The sequence below is a fragment of the Mycteria americana genome, chromosome 1 (genome assembly GCF_035582795.1).
Source record: "Mycteria americana isolate JAX WOST 10 ecotype Jacksonville Zoo and Gardens chromosome 1, USCA_MyAme_1.0, whole genome shotgun sequence".
Classification (NCBI taxonomy): domain Eukaryota; kingdom Metazoa; phylum Chordata; class Aves; order Ciconiiformes; family Ciconiidae; genus Mycteria; species Mycteria americana.
In genome coordinates this window covers 73,912,626-73,928,223 of record NC_134365.1, presented here as the reverse complement: position 1 = coordinate 73,928,223, position 15,598 = coordinate 73,912,626, and the positions used below count along the sequence as shown (strand labels likewise).

Genomic DNA, 15,598 nt, shown 5'->3' with positions numbered 1-15,598 from the left:
AAGAGGACAGACATAGGGGACTGCAATCTTTGTTCTGTTGCTCGCCTTTTGGCATCACAGGTGGGCTACAGTCTGAAAAAAGCAGTGTTAAGATAAGGCATAAACGATTCCCTAGGATATAAACTTTTATGCCAAATTGCAAAGAAAGTGCAAAGCTGTATGAGAGCAGTTTAGTACTGGTGATTGAACACAGTTTGTGTAAGCATCTTTAACAAAGCAGAAATGCAAACTATTTATATGTCATAGTTAATTGTCTGAATTGCTGACCACCGACAATTAATTGTAAAGTAAGTATTGCCAGGAATGCTATAATAATGCATAACGCTTTTAGAGACTGAAAATAAAGAGGTAGCTGTAAAAGGAGTTAATGCCCATGAATTTGCTAGGAATCAAGTTAAAGAAGCACATTTGAGAGGATTAACATTGCTGTAGAAATTAGTGTTTGAAGAGATTGACTGGGGGGGTGTTGGGCTGAAGAATGTGAAAGGCAATTCAGTCCTATTGGTGGGCTTGTCAAGGACAACTTGCTTCCCAGCCATGGCACCATGAAGTAGAAAACATAGATAGGAGCAGGTGCCACAAGTTCACCCTTAGAAAGTGTATCTGAGATGAAAAAGAGGAAATTAACCTATATCCATCCCGACTGTAAGGTAGGGCTCTGACTTGCCCTGGTTTTCTTCACCTTACCCCATCAGGCAGGGGGAACTGTATTGAATACCTTGATTTAATGAAGCCTGTGTGGCAATCCTTAGAGAGACATCTTCTTTAAACGGGTGTTCTCCCTGTTTAACTCATTGTGCAAACCCTCAGATAAGTATATTCCAAGATCCTGGAATACACTGCTCCTTCTTTGAACACATTTTTGGGAAATATGTAAGATGTGTAAGAAAGCAGGTAGCTTAGTGCTACCAGAAGCTCTAACCATCAAGTTGAGATGCAAGTGACTAAAAGTAGGCAGAGAAATAGGGGGATGTTTTTGCAAACCTTTGCACGGGAAGCAGAATGGAGTCTGGTTTGTTTCCATTTAGAACTTAAGTTGATCTGGTGGTTTTGGTTTTATTTTTTCTCCTTCTAATTATAATGCCAAGATATTAGTCTCCAATACAGTTTCTGTTAAAATTAACCAATTTACATTGATGCCAGTGGAAGAGAGGAGGCCTCAATAGAACATGCGGAGTAGAACTAAATGTCCTTTTCACAGCTAGGAAGGACAGGCATAGTAAATAAAGACCACGGAGACAGGTATACGTCAGTGAAACATATTGGTCTTCATAGTCCTGTCTCCCACAGTGGTCAGTACCAAATGCTTGTGAAGAAGACTGAAAAGCTGTATCACAGACAAACTAGCTTGCCCTCAGAATGTCTCTTTTCTCTGTTCTTTGCTTACTGGTTGTATGCTGCTGACAGCATTCTGTATTTGATGACAAATAGCTAGCTGTTACATTGTTGACACTCACATGTCAAATTTTCTTGATTAGAAGAAAGTTTATAGGCTTGTGGCTTTTGTTGGAATCCAGTTTTGTTAGAACCCAGTTTACATTTATTTAAGGAAGACGCCTAAGTATCAAATATATTAGAAGGAATCTGATTTTTTGCAAACATGGGACAATAATGTTCCTTTTTTTCTTTTGCCTTTTTCAACGCTGTAATAGGATCATTGGACAGACTCAGAAACAGACACTGGGATCAATTAAAAAAGGCAACATGAAAGAAGCTGAGAAGCCACGTGCAGGGGACAAATTCTGCTGCATTTCCAAGCTGAAGGTACAGAAATATTTTAGCAATTTTTTATGAACACACAACTGTAGTTGCTTGCACTTATAGCGGTTTGGTAGAAGTTACAATCTAGACTAAACGAATGAATAAGTTCTGTTTCTTTCCTTATCCTTAATGCCTTAACCAAGGTCAAGCAAGTTTGTAAGCAATCGTGTGTTGCTTTGTATGTCCCTGAACTTTACACTCTGTGAGGTGTTGGAGGTATGGTTGATTGAAGCTCCACCTCTGAATTTGTGTAATCCCCCTAGTCCGACATATTTACCATTCCTTCTTAAACCTATGAAATGAACCTTACCAATTGCCACATGGCAGTTAAAACTGGCTGTTGATGTACCCTAGACTATTCAAGTTGTCAAGAAGCTCTATAAAAGGTTGTAAAATAGCTTGTTTTTAATACTGTTTCAAAGACCAAATATATTACTTATGCTATTTAGCATTTGCAGCAGATGTATTTAAAAATACTATTGATTTTATTTCATAAATATTGTTTATCGAGAACCCTAAAGTTAAAAGGTTTTGAATACTACTGCATATATTAATATTTATTTTTTTACTGTCAATTGCTACTACATTTTTGTAAAAAGGACACACTATTTACTACTACGGTTGGAAATGACTTGTTCTGGGCTCATGACCTCTACTGAGGTGGGAGAGCAGATACTTGATTAAGTAATTCAATCAAAGAAAACGATCTTAGTTCTGCAAGTAATTTATCATTCAGACGAGCAAAGGGTGCGAAGGCCTTTGCACCCTGGTCTGGCCGCAGCCGTTACGCGGTCCTGCAGATGGCAATCTTGCAGCAGACACACGGTGGGAGAGGCTGTGCTGCACCGGTCTTGGCTGGGGAAATGGGGCTTAGGGTTTCTGAAGGCGGTCTTGGTCAATGGGAGCAGGTGAAGAACAAAGTCTTTCCTCATTTTTTTGGTTTAGTGAAGCCATAACTCTGTGAACAAGGATAGATGATGGGATTTGAACTTGTATTTACACACGTATCAGTGGATCAGGACTGTTCACTTGTTTTATCTGGAAGCACATCTTCAGTGGGGAAAATAACCATGGAATATTCCTAAACATATAACTTTGAATTCTTTATGCATTCTCCTCTTTCCTTCCTAGGTATTTCTGCTGGCGCCATCACTTGCATTTGTTGGTAAAACGATGTCTGGTGCTTACAGCATGTACACACAGATAGAGAAACAATTTAATATTCCAGCTTCTTTAGCGGGGATCATTAATGGAAGCTTTGAAATTGGTAATCACTCATTTTAATATTTCTTATTCTTTGAAAATAGAGTATGTTGGATGAGCATATATTAGTGACTCTCATGTCCACAGCAATCTGTCGATTGCTGTATGTGACAATAGTGACCACATCTATCCTACTGTTTCAGCTGGTGCTTACCTATTTACTGTCCTGGAAACTAACAGGACAACTTAAATGAGGAAGTTTAGGATTAAAAGATGCTTCAGCTAATTTCTGCAGTATCTTAAGATATGACAGAGCAACTAACAAAATACAGCTACTTTATGAGCTTTGTATTGAATCAACTAACAAACCAGAAAGATTTTATAAACTTTCTTTGAACATAAGGTCGTATTTAGCATTTTACAGTTCTTTTAATCAGTGACCTCAAAGTTGGTTGGAGTGGATTGTCTCCTTACTCAAAATCAATAATATTTCAAGATTTCATACCTGTGCAACTGTAAAGAAAGTTTCCAGTTCTACTGTTAGTGACCCTTACCTTGCCTATCGGTGAGTTTTATTGCCCAGTGACAGGCTTATTCTTGTCATTGCCACAAAAATGAAACAAAAGGCTTGATAGCTTCAAACCCGTCTAAATAGAGATCCTCAGAGGATGTGTTTTATACCGTTAAAGTCACAATGTGAATCTTTATTATGCATGGCTCAGCTGAGGAAATGGTCTGCACAGGCTTATATACACTGGTGGGGAGGGAAGACAAGGCTCCTTCCTACGCTTTTCCTGGTCTTCTATATCTGCATGTGAAACAAGAAGAAACTGTTGGCAACACCGTGCTGCTGCCTGCAAAGCAGTCTGATGGGGCTGCTCAAAGTTATGATAGAGAAGGAATACCCAGAATATATTCTCGCTTTTGATAAGGAGGAGACTTTAAGAAATATGAAATGGCCAAGATTAATGAAGTAGTATGTAAAAGGCTTATTATTTTAAATAAATTATCCTCTCATTTGCACTTTTCTATAACAAGTTGTGGCATTCTTATCTCCAGGGATGTAAAATAACTGTGAAAAAACATATTAATATTTGAAATAATTAAGAGTCAGTGTATGTGGCAGACGTAAGGAACTTATTAGGACCGTGCAAGTGTACATCTTTAAGTGTCATTGAAGCCACTGGTTCAACGCAGTCTGTCTAGCAATCATACGTAAAAATATGTTATCTTCTTTCAGAGCACGATGCTCATCGTGCAGAGACATGGTTTTGTTCTTTTGACAAAAAGATCGCAAAATTAGTAGGTGTAAGATTACTAAATTGTTATTTTTATGGGACCTGATTCATAACATGAAGCTTGATTCTTTTCTTAGTTGCATAGCAATAAGGGAAGAGTATAGAAAATCAACTGATTCTGAAGTGAAAGTGGAGGAGAAGAGAATGAAGATTTTTAGCCCATTTCTATTTCTAAATGGTACTAGGTACAAAAATCTGTATTTTTTTATTCCTCTTAAACTATTACTGGAATTAATATTAATTTATTATTCCTTTTTTCTCTGTATGTCATCTGGTGTTTATTATTTTCAGTACAAAACCACTTCGATATATACTTCTGTATTTTCCCACACATTGCAAAATAGAGTATCCTAGGAGAATAACTTCCTAAAACAGCTATAATTCTGCAGCCCCTGGGCCTGGTCTCTATGTAAAGTAGTGGGAAATTTCTTCTTTACATAGGTGCAGCCAAAAATCTCTTTCACCACAGTCTTTTTTCCATTCTGCCTTCTATTCTCATGTTCCTTCCACGTGGTGTAACTCTGCTAGAAAAAGATCACAGATAGGAGGGAATTACTGCATCATTTAGGCAGTTCCCTGTCTAGTTACAGTTTTTACAAGACAGGAAGTAACAGATGCTGAGCTAACAAGTTATAGTCAAATTTCTGTTGCGCTTTAAAAGATATAAGGATGCCTTGGTTTGCAAATAAGGACCAGGTTCTTTTTGCAGGCAACTTGCTGCTGATAGCATTTGTGAGTTACTTTGGAGCAAAGCTTCACAGACCCGGAATAATTGCTTTGGGCTGCACAATTCTGTCATTTGGATGCCTTTTGATATCACTTCCTCATTTCCTATTTGGAAGGTGAGTATTTGCTTAGCTCACAGCAGCTTCTGTGGTCCTTACTTACCTTAATCCGTAACTTCTCCCGCTGAAATAGTATTGCTTACTGAGAGAGACATTGCTGAGCACGGGTACAATATGGTAATTGTAGAGCAGCTTGTTTTGTTTTGCTTCTGAGATGGCTTCAAAAGTCAGTCATTGCTTCCTGAGGAGAGTCACCCCTCTGCTGGGCACCTTCACTTGCCCTTGCCTTGCCTTGCCTTCGTCCTTGTGCTACCTCTTGTGTTGACTCTCTGAAGAAACAGTGGCCTGTGATACTGTCACATTACACTACTAGCTCTTATCTGCTTGGATGGACAATACAAGATGATTTTTAAAGCTGTCTTTGGTCTGGAGCCTGGATGACAGATCATACCTGATTGCTGTGTTGGCAAGCTCTTCACAGACCATAATGATTCTTTAACCACTTTTTCACTATTTTTGCTTGGCTTAACAAAATAATCATTTAGGCTTGTCTATATTTTAATCAGTGAGATATCTTTTGAGAAAAGATCCTCTGATCTTGTTACATCCAGTGTGGTATGGCTCTGACAGCCTTGGTGGCACCCTCTGCTTAGGGTGTAAATTGGATTAAGAGTAGGAGAGATGATACGAGGGATTTCATTAGGGTGTTTTCTCAACTTCTCCTGAAGCATCTGTTACAAGATTATGTTAGAGGCTAGATAACAGTCCGGATAAAACACTGGGTTGATTCCCTGCTACAGTTCCTTTGTTCCTATCCTGATTTGTTACTGAGGCTCAGTTAAGTTTTGACATGGGTTTCCTTCTTCCTATAGCTACACACTCTTCTTATAGGTAGCTTCATTACTGAAGTGCAGATTTATGAGGTGGTTCTGATGTATTTCTTCTTAACCTATACATGCTTTCCTTTGATTCAAACAGGTATCGTATTGAAAGCAGTATTTCACCACGGGAGAATTTTTCAGTCATGCCTCTGTGCCTTGTTAATCAAAGCTTGTTCTCTTTACCTACAGAGGAACCATCAACAGGTATGACTCTTCCTATGCCTACTAATACTTTTTCCTCAGTTTTCATAATGTTTAAGTAAATAGGATTTTATTTTTATTAGCAATTATTTCACAGTCCTGCTTTTGATCAGGCATAAAAACTATAGGTCAGGAAATTTCCTAGCCTTCTTGTTCCTTTAGTCTGTGACTCCAGAGCTGTAGCTTTTTTCATGCAGTTTTCACAGTACCTGAACAGCTCGGTTAACATCCCTGTCAGTCCACTTTGGGGAAATATAACACCAGGTTATATTTCAGTTGTTCTCAGAAATGTTCCTCTTTTTGACTTGAAATACCATGATACTGTGAGGAGGTGGGAAATGTATTTGGACAATGAGTAAAAGGCATCAGGATGCTTTTTCATTGCACCACACAAGAAATAAAAGAATGAGAAATAGAGACAGAGCAAAAAAGTAGATCCCAGTTCCTTTTAGAAAAAAGAGAAAATAGTTTAAACTAGGCTGAAACTTATCTGGGAGACTGAAACATCTATATGCACTAGCGATGTGCATATAAAGTAACTACTATGAAGTCAAAAGGCTCAGAGGCAACTATTAAATGATCACACACAAAATCCTCACACTGAGGATGGGATTAATCTCCTGAGTCTTTAGCTACCTCAAAGGGAAGCATTTAGTCTGAACCATCTCTTTAGGCTCCCTTGATAGTTGGTCAAAGGGGATTACAGAGCTCTTGCAGAGTGTGTCCCTTGCTGTAAGGACGTTCCTGCTCTTTACTTTAGGGTGGGTCAGATTACCTCCTGGATGTGAGGTTGGAAACTTAGATGATTGGTGGATGGCAAAAGTTAGGTGAGATGAATCCCACAGTTAATTGTTATATTTTGTGATGGAGTTCCATCAATGTGTGCTAAAGCTGAATCACACTGCTGTAATATTGTATGTACACAGTGACATCAAACCATAGTGTTGTACTGTAGTTTTCTGTGTCTCCATTTAGTAACAGATGTGGCTTCCAAGCTTTTGGAGACTGCATGTCACTGAAGGCATTAATTTTTCCATCTTCACAATGAAGAGTTGAGAAAAGTGCATACTTAATAGCACTTGGTATTAACCTTTCATTTGAAGATTTAAGATTTCACTGTTTTTCTTCATTTTATAAATGCATAAATTAAGGTACAGATAGGTAAAGCATTTTCTTCTAAATTATACAGCCATTCAATGTACACACTAGAACCCGTAGGTCCTCAAGCCTATGACTATACTTGGGTAAGGTGATTGTTTCTCTATTAGTTTATGGACAAGCAAAACTGACCTTCATACATATGAGTCCATCTCCTGTGTGATGCAAAAACTGGTTTGAATTTGACCACATCTGTGTGTGGATTGCTTCACCCATGTTTGCTGACAGTAATCTGACATTGATACAGGAGATCCAGGCTTGATCTCCGAACAGTAATGCTTTCATTTAGAAAGTCATCAGTTGCTGCTAACAAAGCCGGTTTTTATTTGTTAACAAATTGGCGCTGAAGTCTCACCATGACAAAGAGGGTCATAGAAAACAGTGGAATCTGAAGCAGACTATATGGGATGAAGAAATCCAAGGTCAGGGAGAGAAAGGTCATAATAGTTCCTGATATAGCTGTCCTGATGTGGGACAAACAGGATTGTGCTGCAGCACCGTATTCTTCTGTTGAGTTATGTAGGACAGATGTGAATAAATGAGAGCTAGATCCCCAGATAGATTCAGCAGGGTGGCCAGATATATTATTATGGATCTTGATTTTGATCGAGAGTTGTATAAAGGTCACAGTGAGTCAGAAACTTCCTCAGAGCAGTGCCCAGATGGGCAGATTGCGGGCTATGTTCGAGTGAGTGCCTGCTCAGGGAAACACTGACCTTCTGAGTTGCAGAGGTATGATGGAGGTAGAAAACCTTTCTGTAACATTTGGTGACAGGTGCCAGTTATGGTAGAATTTGTATGTTATTTGCCAAATCAGAATTTGCATTATCCTCAAGATGTCCCAGATCTGAAATTGAATACCCAAACACATAGCATCAGGACAGATGAAATTTCTGGATAGGGAAGTCATAGGGAGGTGTGCAAGGCAAAAATCTGTAGTGCTAGAACAGAGCTTTGAGATAAAGGTCTAAGCCTGAGTTTCCAGGTGGTGAGGACTGTTGAAGTTCAGTGAGTGCTAGTTGAAGTTACCAGCAAACAGCCAATGATTTAGATACAGATGAATTAACTCTCCATGTGCTTTTCGGGGGGCTTATGAACATTAGTAAACCAGAAGCTAGCAGTCTGAATCAAGGCAAAGAAGCTGGAAAGCTGAGAAGTCTCATTCCATGCAAAGGTAGACCACCACCACATCTTCTGCACTGGCATGGCTTTCTTAGAAGCAAATGGTGGCACCTCACTGTGAAATCAGGAAGTCTTCTGGTTTATTTCAGACAATGTTCTTATAATCAAATGACAATGTATGGGCTTTATGCAACAATTACCTGAATCATTGCAAAAGACTCCTGAATTTCAGAAAGGTGGTCATACTGTTCTTGTGAGCCCACTCTTCCAGGCTGTCCAGGTCTCTCTGTAAGATAGCTTTCCCTCCTGATGTGTCCACCTCACCACTCAGTTTGGTGTCATCAACGAACTTGGTGAGAGTGCTTTCAGTCCCATCATCCAGATCATTTATGGAGATGTTGACTAGCGTGGGGACCAGTATTGGTCCCTGGGGGAACCCCACTTGTGACATGCTGCCAGCCTGAGTAAAAGCCATTGATCACGACCCTCTGAGTCTGGCCTATGAGTCAATTTCCCACCCATCTCGCAGACTGTCCCTCCAGTCTGTATCTTGCCAGTTTGTCTAGGAGGAGGCTATGGGAAACAGTGGCAAATACTTTGCTGAAGTCCAGGTAGACAACACCCACTGCCCTCCCCATGTCAACAGAAAGTATTACTTTGTTGTAGAAGGTGATCAGGTTAGGCATGATTTTTCAGCCCTTCATCAGTGATGTTCAGGCACTGTCTTCTCTCCACTGACATGAAAATGGCAGTTTTGTTGAGGGAAATGAGTAAAGGGAAGGGCCTAGGTTCTGCAGTGGTTGCACTGCGAGGTGGCTGGACAAGGTATGGCATAGAGAGGGATGGGATTTAAACTCTACTCCAGCAAGTGCAACAGCTTCTTCCAGTTCTGGAGTCTTTCAAGTATCGTGACTACTTATTTCCCTGTTTTACAGGACAGACCTACCCATCAAAGTTTAAGCTGTAGTCAATTCTTTGTCTTCATCTCTAGATTTTAATTAATAGTTGGAATTAAAACATTAATATTGTCTTCTTATTTTATTCACAGAATGTGAAAAAGAGCCTGGGTCCTTGCTGTGGATATTTGTGATGGTTGGAAGCATAGTATGAGGAATGGGTGAAACTCCCATCATGCCTTTAGGCATTTCACATCTGGAGGATTTTGCCAAAGCAGAGAATTCACCTTTCTACCTGGGTAAATCTACCCTATTGTGATAACTCCCCTCCCCCAAACACACACACACATAAACAAAAGCAAAAGAGAGGGTTATTTTGACTCCCTTCATTCCAATAAAGGAAGAGAGAAGAAAGACATTACTGCCTTATCAAGATAATGATACTGTAGAACTTGTAATTTAACTAGAGATGAACTTGTTGAAATGAGGCCATTTTTAGGCGCAAATGTCTGTTCAGTAGAGCTATCCTAAACATATATAACAACTCCAAGAAAATAATTACGTCCGGGTTCTAATTTAGTATGTTTTCTCCTTTTTATACTTCAGGATGTCTACATACAGCAACTGTAATCGGCCCCTTCCTTGGTTTCTTGTTGGCATCATTATGTGCAGAACTGTTTCTTGATCTGGGATCAGTAGATGCAGGTAATGGATGAATATATAAAATCTTACATATAAATCAGTAGGCATGGTGGTGTATTTATCAACACTAAAAGATATTTCTTTGCTAATATGAGGTGTCTTCATTTTATCTGAGTTTGCTGATGTTCCTTTTAGAATGGAAAACTGGTGTATAATATTAAATTCAATAAAAGGCCTGCATTCACATATACACAAATGAATCTGCATATAAATTATTTGATGAACAGTTGTGCCATCTGGCTTAACAGGAAAGAGCTAGAATTGATTTAATACAAAACACTGAAATTTGCGAAAAAATGAGCAACATTAGAAAAGAAAACTGGAGACTATTCTCTTTCATCAGCCTCATTTCAAGAATATTTAAAATGCTTTGAATATGTCACATGTCAGAGATGACTAGGAAAACACACAATGACAGCAAAGAATGTTTCTGAACTAATGTAAGATGTGTGGTTTTGTTTGTTTGTTTTTTATAGAGGACATAACTATAACAGCTGCTGATGCCCACTGGGTTGGAGCATGGTGGCTGGGCATTTTGATTTGTGCATCACTGAATCTTCTCGCAGGAATACCTTTTTGGTTTTTGCCCAAGTCACTTGTGAAGGAAGGAGACACCTAAGGAGATGAGTAAAAAAAGTGTAGTTCTATTGCAAGAAAATGATAAAAATTAAGCCAAACAGACCATGTATGACATTGCTAAAGGCAAGTTATATCGTATTTTGTTTCCTTCTTAATTTAGTCCTTTAAGGTGTGAGCTCTGTCTGTGTATTTTTGTAAGTAAAGATGGGTCCAACGTATGAAATGCATACTCTGTTTTTCATCTCTCTGTAGTACAAAGGATTTGCGCAGGGATTTAGAATGGCTCCTTGCAGAGGAAGAAAGCTAATTTCATAGATCCAGGATCTGAATTCACTCCTGTCCCCCTCCTGCATTTCAGGTGTATGTAGAACTGGAGCTTCTCTTCCTGGTGGAGGATTAATGCACTGAAATCTGGTTAAGAATATTACACCTCAGTGAGCTGTGGACCAGTTGCAGATATTAGTTGCTTGTACCCCACATTCACTGTGCAGAAAAGGAGAAAACCAGCACAACTCTTGTGCATTTCTTGAGTCCAACTTAAAGCCATAAAAGGGAATTAACAGGTGCTTAAGTGTCTCATAAACATTTAATGGCTGTTGGACAAGGATCTATTTGACTTACATTTATTCATGTTACCGTTGGCAACATTCACATCTGTGGTCTTTCAGATCTATATATCTGTAGGAAGCTATTTTTTTCCTTCCATTTTTTTGTGCTAGTTGGAAACATAAGTGAATAAAATACGTCAAAGGCTATGATCTTCAGAGTAGGCTCATGATTCTGTATGCCCAGCTCAGGGACCCTTGACAGGATTTTCCTTTTCAGAAAGTAAGTGCCAAGTGCCAGCTACCCCTTTGTGGTATTTCAAGCTGAGTCCTGCAAAATCACCGTACTCAGAGTGAGTATTCAGATCTTGGCTGATATTGCAACTTCATTTTGATAAACACAGCATCTTTCTCTGCTGTCATGTAGCCTTAAATGAATCCATGAATAAAGTACTGCTCTGGTGAGGAAAGGTTCCTAGATCAGACTGTGGCTCCTGGTCTTCAGAGCTTATATTTTCATCATTCCCTCCTTGTGTTGGTATGAATGTCCACTGTCCCTGAATATCCTGAATTAAGAATCTTTTCATTTCATTGGATGGTTGAGGTTGGAAGGGACCTCTGGAGGTCACCTGGTCCAACCCCCTCTCAAGCAGGGCCACTTAGAGCCAGTTGACCAGGACATGTTCAGGCAGCTTTTTAATATCCCCAAGGATTTCAAGTTGAAAATTGTAGTATTTATAGTTAAAATTATTCTCTTCCTCAGAAAGCTCTGATTATAAACTGCATAGCATATATAAATAATACAGCCTATTTATAGTGGTTTGGATATTTGACTTGTTTTTGCAAGACTTGCATACAGATCCTCTTCTAGTAAGATACTTGCCTACCTCTGAAAGATGTATATCATTCCTAAGTAGTGCCCTCTTTCAATGAAGCATGGCCATTGTTTTACAGATGCTTATGTTTTTCTGCAGAGTTTCTTGACTCAGCAGAGTCAAGAAACTTGTCTCAGCACATTAATTAATAGACAAAGTTAGACAAAGAGGAATTGTGGGTTGTTTTAATGGTTCAGATCCTGACTTAACAGGCATTACACAGAGAAAAGACCTGTGTAAATTAGTTTCTCAGATGCTTATTTAGCTGAAGACTGGCGGATCCAGACTTTGAGAGTACGGTGGGAATAATTGTGGTCACCTCCCTCTTCAGGCCTCTTCTGCCCCATCACTGATAGGAGCAATAACCAAAATCAGTGATCGGGTCTCAGGGGGCAGGTTGTCACAGCTATCTAGTATGTTTGCATCCCTTCCCCCTTGTACTCCCTTTGCATGCCAGGTGCAGGAAGGGGGTTTTGGTGAATGCTCTGAGGGCATGGGATGAGGGAAAAAGGAGTAGGAATGGTGGGGGAGTAGCTGCTGCTGCAAATATGTAGGTGGAAAGTTCAGTTACAATACAGCTAAAAAGTTTCAGGAAACTTTTACGATAAGATTATTGCTGTCATTTTTTATAAGCAGCAGCATGCATTAGTGTGCATGTGTGTGTGCGCAATTATCTTTGTGTAGAAGAGACATGTTGGGGTAGCCTGGGCTAAGCAAGTAATCTTTGGCCTGTGGTGTCTGGCAAAGCACAAGAATTAGCCTGATCCAGTTAAGGACCATTTCTGTTTCACTCTTCCCCCTTCAGCCACACGGAGCAATGGGTGATGCATTTCATAAAGCATCACACTAACTCGTTACATTATTTCATTCCAGATTTCACCCTGTTCCTCAAGGCTCTGTTTCACAACCCAGTTTATATGTTATTTATATGCATAACTGTATTACAGTTCAGTGCCTTCAATGGCCATGATATCCTTCATGCCCAAATCGTTGGAACAGCAGTTTGGAAAATCTGCATCAGATGCCATCTTTTTAATTGGTATGTTTGCATTTTGCTTTGCTGTTAGTGATGTCTCTATACAAATTCTCTCTATTTATATATATATATTCATGTGTACATGTGTACATATACATACTAAGGTCAAATGCTTCTACAAATGAGAGATTCCACACTACAAAGCATTTCTAAATAATCATACATTTTCTGCTAAGCTAAGATTTTCTGTGCAGAATTTAATAATCTACTTCCCATCTTTGAATTGGCCCAGAAAGTTCAGCTGATGTAAAACTTGCACCACTGATCTCAAAGACGATATGCTAATTTGCATCAAGGATAATGAACTCTTTCACCTAGTGCTCTAATTAGAATGGTTTGGGCCTAATGTGATGAAGAATTTGATTTGAAAAAAAGAGGTAAACATTTCTTATTAATGTCGCCTCTGCTAATTGGTGTACGATGTGTAATTATCATACAGGTCTCTAAAGCCTGAAGAAAAGTCATTTGGGGTGGATATCCATGGACTAGCTTCAAGAGCATTTGGTAAGAAAAGCTCTAACACACTTCAGAAGCACAGTTAGGTCTGATCTAGAGTTAGGTAAGGATCACATCAGGGCTACGGACATGGCACAGGAGTGTACTTCTATGGAGTGCCTTTGATCAGGAAGAATTTGGGTGTTTTTACAGAGCTAGGCAGCATGACAAATTAGAACAGCTTTCGGTCTGCATTTATTTATACTGGGTAATAGGCTGACTACATCTGCTGTTCATCTGAAAGCCATTTTACATTCTGTCGCTCTTGTTATATGTTTATTGAACACAACACTCACTCTCACTGATGAGAGAAAAAGTTGAGTTTTGAATAGGAATCACAGTCCATGTTCTAGCATGTATATATCGTTAAACAGGCAACAGGGAAGAAAATCTTTGGTTGAGGGTAAGTGGATAAGGAAGAAGAGAGAACAGAAGAAATACAGAGAACATGGTTCATGCTGCAAGAGGACAGGACAGATGGAGTAGGTGAGAAACAGCATAGGTTCTGTAGTGTATCTGCTAATCAGAAAAAATATGCTATTCACAAAAACATTGCTAATATCCTTTCTAGCTGGAATTTGATCTCCCATTTATTTTGGAGCTTTGATAGATACCACTTGCTTGAAGCGGGATGCTATGACTTGTGGTGGAGAAGGAGCATGTAGGATGTACGACATTGTCACATATAGGTATATTTTGTACTTTATTTTAGTTTCTCCTTCTTACTGTATTATTATATGCATAGAGATATAATTGTACACTCTTTATCTTTTCCTAGTAGACAAACTGCTCCTGTGCTAGAGATTTGACACAACACTTTTCTTTGGCATTGGCTTTATTTGTCAAGTGCCACCTTTGCCACAGATGTTGGGACACCCTTTGAACAGAAATATACTGGTGCCATAATTACGTTCACTAATGGCCCTTCATGAGAACAGACCTTAAAACACTGATTTCTGATAAAAAAATTAAAAGCAGTAAGCCCTTGTGGGAAAAATGTCAGATGTTTAATGGCTGACTGTGCAATATCTTTGAACAGAAAATGGTTGAAATAGTACTTGAATTAAAATATAGGAGAAATTTATAGAGAGGATATAGTTACCCAGGTTGGAAATTGGCCCAGCATACTACGCTTCATTCTTTTGTAGTCCTTCAAGGAGCACTGTGGGAATTTTGAAGAAAAGTCTTGAACTAATGGCCTCAGGCTGATTCCTTTTAATATTGTGTTGAGGTTGATTTGGAAGAAGAATGCTAGCTCATGAATACCCAGAAGTTTTACTCAGGTGGTCTGAGCTGCCCTTTTCAGGGCTCTCTCTTTCCCCTGTGGAGAAAGCCATAAGGGTACCAGGTGGCTAACTTCGCTGGCTAAATTACTTGCCTGAAGTTGGGTGATGTAAATAGTCATTCTGCTGACACTGACATATTCTCCGTTCTCATATTGATTCACCTTCTGTGAGATCCAAAAGGATCAGGGCACAAGCTTTAGAGCAGCTGGGCAATTGTCACAAAACAATGTATGCTGAATAGTTTTGCTATTTCTTCATGAATGATACATTTAATGAAGCTCATCCTTTATTTCAGGTGGCTCTATCTTGGCCTGCCAGCAATATTATGTGGAGTGTCCTATATCCCAAGTGCACTAATTCTCCTTATTTTAAAGAAGAAACTTAAATCTGAAAGTCAAGTCTTATTAAATGCACCAGTAGAAATGCAGGATAAAGTACCAGAAGCATTGAAATAGCATTTCAAAGCAGGACATATAATGAAAAAACCTTGCGGTGTAAATTTGGATATATCCTTGTGAAAGATTTCATACTTTAACTAGTGAACACTTGGACAGAGATTAATAGAATTACTCATAGTTGTATCCTAATTATATTGTAAAAGTATTAGTTCATAAACAGAAGCTACAGGAAAAATGCGTTTGGTGCAAAGGAACAAGGAGTAGAAATAAGAAAACTTATGAAATGCCACGTTTGAGTTGTCTGAGCAAAGGGCTATGAAACAGCAACATAAGTTTTCAGTCCTGGTTTCACTGAAGATAGTGCGAGTTTTGCAACT

At 39.1% G+C, this 15,598-nt stretch overlaps 1 pseudogene; it reads left to right on the top strand.

Moving 5' to 3' along the window:
* The first annotated feature begins 1,704 nt into the window (after positions 1-1,704).
* On the top strand, positions 1,705-15,278 carry LOC142404331 (solute carrier organic anion transporter family member 1A2-like; annotated as a pseudogene).
* The last annotated feature ends 320 nt before the right edge of the window (positions 15,279-15,598 follow it).